Source organism: Salmo trutta, chromosome 30, assembly GCF_901001165.1.
Source record: "Salmo trutta chromosome 30, fSalTru1.1, whole genome shotgun sequence".
In the NCBI taxonomy this organism is placed as follows: domain Eukaryota; kingdom Metazoa; phylum Chordata; class Actinopteri; order Salmoniformes; family Salmonidae; genus Salmo; species Salmo trutta.
The window spans coordinates 5,684,836-5,694,338 of NC_042986.1; the positions used below are offsets into that span (position 1 = coordinate 5,684,836).

The 9,503-nt window shown below is 43.4% G+C and overlaps 1 long non-coding RNA gene across 3 annotated transcripts; it reads right to left on the bottom strand.

Annotated features, from left to right (window-relative positions):
* Positions 1-5,829: 5,829 nt before the first annotated feature.
* On the bottom strand, positions 5,830-8,631 carry LOC115168992 (uncharacterized). 3 transcript variants are annotated; one of them, XR_003870797.1, is made up of 6 exons: positions 8,572-8,631; positions 7,547-7,684; positions 7,093-7,334; positions 6,795-6,869; positions 6,165-6,435; positions 5,830-5,920 (listed from the first exon to the last, which is right to left on the bottom strand). It is a non-coding gene; the product is annotated as an uncharacterized LOC115168992 (long non-coding RNA). The 3 variants fall into 3 exon arrangements; XR_003870796.1 differs by lacking the exons at positions 7,093-7,334; positions 7,547-7,684; positions 8,572-8,631 and having other exon boundaries at positions 6,795-6,939; XR_003870798.1 differs by lacking the exons at positions 7,093-7,334; positions 7,547-7,684; positions 8,572-8,631 and having other exon boundaries at positions 6,788-6,939.
* Positions 8,632-9,503: the final 872 nt, after the last annotated feature.

The following is a 9,503-nucleotide window of genomic DNA, read 5'->3' on the forward strand; positions in this document are numbered from 1 at the left end:
TGGAATCAAGCCAGATCCACAGAAGATCTCAGCCATAAAAGAAATGGAGCCACCAAAAAACCGTGCAGAGCTGGAAACAGTGCTTGGCATGGTCAACTACTTATCCAAGTTCGCACCCAGCCTCTCCAATGCTAATGCACCCCTGCGTCAACTGCTAAAGCAGTCCAGTGAGTTTCTTTGGGACAAGCAACACGACATTGCTTTCCAGAATGTGAAAGACTTGATCACGAGAGAACCAGGACCAATCCTTGCCTACTACGACCCCAACAAAGAGCTCAGACTCCAAGTGGACGCGTCGAAGTATGGACTAGGTGCAGTGCTACTGCAAGAAGGAAAGCCCATCGGCTACGCTTCCAAATCTCTCACAGACTGTGAAATCAACTACGCTCAAATTGAAAAGGAGCTCTATGCCATTCTATTCGGATGTAAACGTTTCCATCAGTACGTATATGGACGACAAGTCATTGTGGAATCCGACCACAAGCCCCTTGAGTCAATCATGAGGAAACCACTAGCTGCAGCCCCGCCAAGGCTACAGAGAATGATCCTTCAACTACAAAAATACGACTTCACAATCACTCACCGTCCAGGCAAAGACATCCCTGTCGCAGACACTCTCCAGGAAGTTTCTTACCTACAAGGACAGCAGCCTCAGTGAAGGCATGGACATGCAAGTACACACTGTGTACAGCAACTTACCAGTTAGTGACACAAAACTGAAGGAGATCCAAGCAGAAACAGGAAAGGACTCTCAGCTCACACAGCTGAGGGAAGTCATACAGGATGGATGGCCTGAGGAGAGGAGAAAATGCCCTCAGAGCGTCTCAGAATTCTGGAACCATCGTGATGAACTATCACAGATCAACGGAATCCTTTTCAAAGGAGAGAAAATCATTATTCCTACCAGTCTCAGAGAAGAGATTTTGACAAAGATCCATGCTGGACACATGGGCATGGAAAAGTGCAAACAGAGAGCACGGGACATTATGTTTTGGCCTGGAATGTGCAAACAAATAGAGGACATTGTTGGTAGATGCACCATCTGTCTTGAAAGACGCCCCTCAAACACCAAAGAGCCAATGTTACCTCACTGTATCCCAGACCGACCCTGGCAGGTCGTGGCAACCGATCTGTTCACCTGGAACAACGAGGACTACATCGTAACAGTGGACTACTACAGCAGATACTTCGAACTCGACAAGCTTCACAGTACCACATCTGCAGCTGTGATACACAAGCTAAAAGCAGCCTTTGCCAGGCATGGCATTGTAGAGACTTTAATATCTGACAATGGGCCCTGTTACAAATCAAATGAGTTTGAATCCTTCACAAAAGCATGGGAGTTCACACATGTCACCACAAGCCCACATTACCCTCAAAGTAATGGCCTTGCTGAAAAATCTGTGCAGATTGCTAAATCACTCATGGACAAAGCAAAAGCAGACAAGAGAGACCCCTACCTCAGTCTCCTTGAATACCGCAACACTCCAGTTGACAACTTCAAATCACCAGCCCAGCTGTTGATGAGCCGCAGACTTCGCTCAACCCTTCCCAGCACCAACCAGCAGCTGCAACCTGAGGTCGTCAGCTACAATGAAATGCATGGAAAACGTGCACAGAGACAACAACAACAAAAGCGATACTACGACAGGTCAGCTAGACCACTGCCACCACTGATCGACGGAGAGTCAGTTAGAATCCAGGAGCATGGCCTCTGGAAACCAGCAGTCGTCATCCAGCCAGCTGACACTGAACGTTCATATCACGTCCGCACAGCAGAAGGAGCAGTGTACCGCCGCAATCGTCGTCACTTACTGAACACAAAAGAACAACACACCGATGAGATGAACTGTTCCCCTGAAAGAGAACGTGATGGACTAAACACACACACAGCACAACATACACCATACTTACCTGCAACACCACAAGAGCTGTTGACTGACACAGAAGCATGCTCAACATCATATCGCACAAGGTCAGGAAGAGAGGTCAAGCCCAGAGCTGTCCTCGACCTGTGAAATGTCAAAGGGTGTAGGCGGATCGCTGCCCTAAAAGAGTTCCAGACTGTAAACTTGTTATTGAAAGTTCACTTGAAATGCTTTGGTATTGTATTTGTTTGAAATGTTAAGATGTCATTTCTACAGTGAAAGCTGAGTTGCTGAGAATCCCTTGTTCTAAAAGTAACAGTATGTTGGATCATTGTTTCAGAGTCTATGTTGATTCAGTTGGTGTACTATGCAATATAAATGGTTACTTACCTTGAGTTCAAACTACAGAGCATGTATTCAAAAGAAAAGCTTAGAATATGTAAACATTTGTATTTTGTTTTAAAAGAAGGGGGATGTAATATTCATATGTGAATACATACTGAATTATAATTGGATGCATTTTACCGCTGTATCCTACTGTTCAGTGATTGGTTAAGACCACCCAGACGGTTAGGGCATGGTCAGTTGATCGTGGTTGGAGATAGGCGAACATGTAGTTGTAGCTAGTTAATAAAGAGTTATGTTAAGAAACATCCTGTAGTTCTGCGTTTTATTATTTGTACAAAGCGTACAAAACAAGACAATAGCCAGTTCAACCCTAACACTACCCTCCTGCTCTCCGGGGATGTGTAACTCAATCCTGGGCCTAACATCACCGAACCAGCGATACTCACTGAAGTGGAAAGCAGTGGATGGCCTCGTCCACTGATCGTCGCCGCTGTGGAAGTGGGGGAGTGCTTTGGTCCCATGGTTTCTCTCGACTCATCCGGCTCCAGGATAGATTTTGACTCTTCAAACATACACAAGTTGCTATATACGATCCCTGACTTTGTTTCTGGTATGCAAGCTGTTTTAATTAGTTCCCAGCATCCAGTGCAAGCGGGAGGGATTGTTAATTGCGCTACCGAACTGCCCCTAATCAAAACGAAACAAAACGGCCTAAACCCAGCCGTCAGAAAACACAGAAAATCTAACTTTTTTCAATGTGTCAATCCCACTATCTGAGCAGCTAACCGATCGCTGCAGCTGTACATAGTCCATCTGTAAATAGCCCACCCAATCTACCTACCTCATCCCCATATTGTTTTCATTTACTTTGCTGCTCTTTTGCACACCAGTATCACTACTTACACACCATCATCTGCTCATCATCATCTGCTCATCTATCACTCCAGTGTTAATCTGCTACATTGTAATTACTTTGCTACTATGGCCTATTTATTGCCATACCTCCTCATGCCATTTGCACACACTGTATATAGACTTTCTTTTTTTCTATTGTGTTATTGACTGTACGCTTGTTTATTCCATGTAACTCTGTGTTGTCGTTTCTGTCGCACTACTTTGCTTTATCTTGGCCAGGTCGCAGTTGTAAATGAAAACTTGTTCTCAACTAGCTTACCTGGTTAAATAAAGGTGAAATTATAAAATAAAATAAAAACTCTCGAGTCATCTGGGACCCACGAGCTAAGCCCAAGAGACATGGTTGATAACAGGGAAAGACCATAGTAACACTGCAAAAAGACTAGAAATCATGGTGAATAACAATCTAACACAGGATGCAGTCGAAATAGCAATAGCCTTCAATTCCTACTTTATTGACTCTGTCAAGGTACTGACACAGAACCCCTCCACTGGTTTCTTGGGCTCAGTGCTAGTGAATGACGCTCAACCTGTCTTCATCATAAGGGAGGTTTCTGAGTCAAAGGTGAACAAGGTGATTAGCTCACTAAAGAACTCTAAAGCCAAAGATGTGTTTGGGCTGGACTCTACCTTTCTTAAAAACTACAAAGAGTCACTCATTGGCCCCATTACTAAGGTCACCAACACATCTATTGGTCTGGGGGTGTTTCCAAGGGTATGGAAGTCGGCCATAATAACAGCCATCTTTAAATCGGGCGACCCTGCTGACGTGAGTAACTACAGGCCCCTTAGCATACTACCTGTGGTGTCGAAGGTTGTTGAAAAGTGTGTAGCAGAACAACTGATTTCCCACCTCAACAACAGCCCCTTCACATTACACTCCATGCAGTTTGGCTTCAGAGCGAAACACTTCACAGAAACGGCCGACTGTTTTCTTCTGGATTCAAGATCCTAAATAGCCTGGCTCCCCCTCCACTCAGTATTTTTGTTAAACAGAAAACCCAAACATATGGCAGCAGATCCACAAGGTCTGCCATGAGAGGTGACTGTATAGTTCCCTTAAGGAAAAGCACCATTAGTAAATCCGCTTTCTCTGTGAGAGCTTCCCATGTCTGGAATACACTGCAATCAGACACACATAACTGCAACACCTGTCACACTTTCACAAAAAGCATGAAGACATGGCTAAAGGTCAATCAGATTTGTGAACATAATCCCTAGCTGTGTATTGCCGCTTTCGATGTTGTCTGTTGTCTGTAGCTTGTGAGGTGTGGAAACACTTTGTTGCTTTTATGGATTTTGTCTTGTTGCTTTTTGTTCTATGTTGCTCTGTCTGTATGCTACGTCTTGCTTGTGCTATGTTGCTCTACGTGTGCTCACTGCTCAATGATTGTAAGTATTGTAATTGTTTTTTAATAACCTGCCCAGGGACTGCGGTTGAAAATTAGCCGGCTGGCTAAAACAGGCACTTTAACTGAAACGTTGATTAATGTGCACTGTCCCTGTAAAAATAAAATAAACTCAAACCAACGTTGAGTTGAGGTGCAACCAAAAACTTGAATCATCATAGAAAAGGAAAAAGCGCAACTCTTGCTCACTATAAAAAATGCATTGTTTTATTCAAGCAAGGTTAAAAGATTAACGTTTCGGCCTAGTCTATGACGATATGCAAGTTGTGTTTGCCCAGGAAAAGGGTGACCCAGATTCACCCTGGTTCTTGAGGGTTGAAGACAGTGAAAAATTATCATTACGTAAATGGGACTTTTCAATACTTGAATAAAAATCTTTAATGAACATGAATTTAAATACAATTGACTTGAGGATCAGAGCAGGCAGGCTGACTGGCTAGCCCTGAAGGCCCTCTGCCTCTACCTCTATGTGGTTCATCTCAACCAAGAGGTTGTGTGGGTTGTCTTTCTCTCTGTGGGTGTGAATCACTATGACCTCTCCCTTTGCCTGCCATTTGGCTGATCAGAAGCCTTCTGCTCTTTCTTGCTCACATTAACAGGAGGAATGGCCTCTGGGGTAACCTCCTCCTCTATCTAACGCCTCTTCCACCTCCTCTTTCTGACTGTGTTCGACTGAGGTCTCTCGTTCTCTCTCCCTGGGTGTTAAAACACACCTCAGAGTACTGACACCAACATGGACGCCTCCCCCCCCACACACACACACAATGAACTTACCTGTACATATCAGAATCATACATTCGACAGCCACCTCTTCCCCCACATGTATTGATCCCCCACCCCAAAGATGATGCTGGAATGGTGCTGGAATGCAGGTCCAGTAGGGCCTAGTATGTAATGATGTGATACCATGTGTACCCCATATCCTGTGTTTGTGTTGATGTTTTTGACATTTTATTTAACTTTTATTTAAACAGGGAGTCAAGACAAAATATTTACGTGCCTTTCAACGGGGCATGGTAATAGGTGCCAGGGGTACCAGTTTGTGTCAAGAACTGCAATGCTGCTGGGTTTTTACGCTGAACAGTTTCCCGTGTGTATCAAGAATGGTCCCCCACTCAAAACACATGCAGCCAACTTGACACAACTGTGGAAAGCATTGGAGTCAACATGGCCCAGCATCCCTGTGAATGTTTTGTACACTCAGTACATTAATAGTATTGGTACCGTGTTCTTGCCGTAACCTGTAAAGTTGGAGCAGCCTGAGAGGCAGGGGGGTGTAGGTGATGCCGTTGTCTGAACACACAGGGTCCCACTCCCCAGCCAAGCAGGAGCAGTCTCTGTTACACTCTGACAACAGGCTGCCATCGTACACCAGGGGACCTGGGGGACAGAGAAAATGGCTGGTAATAATGATGTTTAAATAATTGTTGCTGAACTATCATTGGCATAGGCACAGTGACAAAACAGCCAGGAATCCTGGCTCAGTAACAACCATACTGTATATTCCCACAAGAGGGAGCCCCGGCACAAGCCCATGTGTGTTTTGGTCTAACTCTCCCTCATATTCCACAGATCAACACTTTTGTTTTTATCAACCCACCAACCAATCAAATGTCATAATTACCCGTTGTAGGACACGGTTAGACCAGCCACCTTAACGTTGTCACGCTTGGTCCCAGACTGCAGAGGGAGGAGGAGGTAGGCCATGAAGGAGGTGACGAAAGACAGCTGGGCTCCAGACACAACGCCAAGCTTATACCTCTTCCTCAGTAGACCTCCCAGGAATATCCCCACTGCACCCACAGGCAGGTTCAACTCACCTGGAAAAGTTATACTCACACGTCTTTAGTGCTACCAGTGTGCTGGAGTTTCATTTCCACTCATGTTCAACAAACCTACAGGGGATGGGAGAGAACAAAAAAGTGTATTAAATGCCATTCAACATCAGTACTGACAGGATGGAACATTTCAGTTGGAGCATGTCCAGGTTTCTATGGCTTCGTTGAGACAGGCAGCCCAAATCAGTCATTTTTTTGAGTAATTGGTCTATTGACCAATCAGATATGCTCTGAAAAAGAGCTGATGCGAAAATATCTAATGTGATTGGTCAAAAGACCAATTAGTGGAAAAATATCAGAATTGGGCTGCCTGTCTAAACGCATCCCTTGTCTCTCTGTCTCTGACCCAAACCTCAGTCCTTGCATCAATTACAGAGAGATGAAAAGGATTACAATCAAGAATCATTACCCCCTACCCGATGTCCGCCGCCTTGGAGTTGGCCCTAGGAGCCCAATTCTTCACCAAACTGGACCCCCGCAACGCTTAAAATCTGGTGAGAATCAGGGAGGGAGATGAGTGGAAAACTGCCTTTAACACCCTTAGTGGTCACTGAGAATTTAGTCATGACCTTCGGAATATCGAACTCTGCCGGTGAGTTCGATATTCCGAAGGTCATGACTAAATACTCAGTGACCACTAAGGGTGTTAAAGTCTTTCAAGCATTGATCACTGACACTCTTAGGGATATGTTGAATCGGTTTGTCTTTGTTTACCTCGACGATATCCTGATCTTCTCCAAAAACCCTTCCGGAACACAGAAGGCCCTGTCCCACCTCACTCAACCTGGTTTTTGCTGGAATCCCGAGGCTGACAGGGCATTCATAGAGCTCAAGGGACGTTTCACCTCCGAACCCATCCTTGTTCATCCTGATCCTACTCGTCCCTTTGTGGTAGAGGTGGACGCCACACCGGAGCTGGTGCGGTCCTTTCACAGCGGAACGAGGAGGACAAGAAACTGCACCCATGCGCAGTTTTTTTTTTTTTAAACAAAAAATGGCATATCAGTTTGGATACTAGGCTGCAACAACATAACAGCACATAAAACAATGTTCAGGGTTTGACAGTAGAGTCATGGACAAATGCCAGTCAATCAATTAATAGGAACAACTATAAAACTGGACAGTATTGAGAGCAGACTCTGAACCACAACAATGTTATTGTTGATACCCATCTCAAAGCTGCCGTCTATGAGTCCGATGAGAGAGCTGGACAGGTCAAAGTGTCTCTCTGAGTGATGGCACTCTTCATGTAGGTCCCTGACAGAGCTTTGGTGAAGTAGGCTAACGACAGGGCCACGATGAACTGCTGACAAACACAAGAGAGAGAACATTAGTGTGTGTTTGTCCGTGTGTATGTGCATGCGTGGATGCGTGTGCAGATAGAGTGCATGTGTAGCTGAGGTGGCCTGCAATAGTAAAAAGAACGGACACAAGTTTATGTCTGCAAAGTTCTGCCGCTTTCTTTATTCTGAAGAATGTTTTTTTTCTCTTGTTCAACTGTCTATTTTCTTGTTAGTACTTTGAAAATATTCACATCAAACAAGTGCACACTTTAAATTACACAACATAAATGCACTTTACCTAAAGCAGAATTAAATAATGTTCCACAAATAACCCTGTCTTAGTGTATGGTTTCACATGAAAACCACAATGTATTTCACATTCATACAATAGAAACATCTATATATGAAACCGTAAATAACTGAATGTTTTTCTATATACCGCTACCTCTATAGAAAACTGACAACATCACATTCAGCTTTAAGATAGTGGCACCTCCAGAAAATCGTCTCTCTCTCACTGTATGCACTAAAAGTCCACCAGACTGAGCGTGCTCGGACAGTTTACCAGCTAGTGAGCACAATTTTACACCAAAAAACCAATAACATGTTAAACCAACTCAGAAATCCCTAACAAATGGATTCTTTATAAAACATCTCCTAGACAAAATCCAGTACAAGTAAGCTACTCAGTAAACATAGTCTCTGTGACTTGTAAATCGTTTTTTACCTCAGCTAGCATCAAGCTAACATATACTCTCACTCAATGTAAATCACTTTCTTCTCTCACTCAGTTCGACACAAAGCCAAAACAAGACCTTTCCTAACGTGATAATACCTTGACAAAGTTGTTAAATAGCATGTTATTACATATTGTGTATATAATTGAACGTTTGGAAGTTCTATTACACACCTGTAATAGTAAAAAGAACAGACCCAGTTTACCTCAGTAAAGTTCTGATCCTTATTCTGCAGAATGGTGACCGCTTGGCCAGAACTTGCTGTTGCTCCAGCTACAACAGTGCAACAGCGCCATCTATTGGCCTGATGGACGCTAACGCTAAAGTATGTAGAAAATGCAATTTAGATGAATTAAGACAAATACATAAACAATTTGGCGGGGGGGGGGGGGGGGGTACAATAAATGGGTGTCTGTTTTTAGTGACTTTGTTTTCAACCCATTACACATGCACAATCATACATGTGCATTTTAAAGCATTATTAAGAACCTTGAGTGTGGAACTGCATGGACGTTTGGTGGCCTGTTTGTCAGGGACACACAGTTCCTGTTGGCTGGTCAGCTTTGCTCTGTCCTCTGCTGAATCACCCATCCTATCCAGTCAGATACGCAAAAAACACATCAATTTCACATGTGAACATGGGAAGTGATCCAAAAACATGTTTTCATATAATCTTATGTGAAGATAATGTGATAACATGTAAAGCAACATGTGAATACATTAAACTACACATGTGATTACATTAAACTACACATGGGATTACATTAAACTACACATGTGAATACGTGATCACGTGTTCCAAAACATGTTTTCACATGATTTCACATAAAATGTAAGTTGAAATCATGTGGTTTTTCTGTAAGGACAGGAATATAAGATGCATTTTAATGTTATGTTTGATGTTACATGATCTTGAAAATGCAATGCTCTTCGATGTTCCTTTCCATGTATTTTCCATTTTACTTTCCCTCAGTCCTTTTCACTTTCCTTGCAAAACAAGGTCTGTCTCCGTCAAGACTTATTCAGAGCAACCATGAATTGAAAGCAGCTTCTGACGGAGTTTAAACCATTCAACAAATAGTTTTATAATGAAGAGTAGACCCAA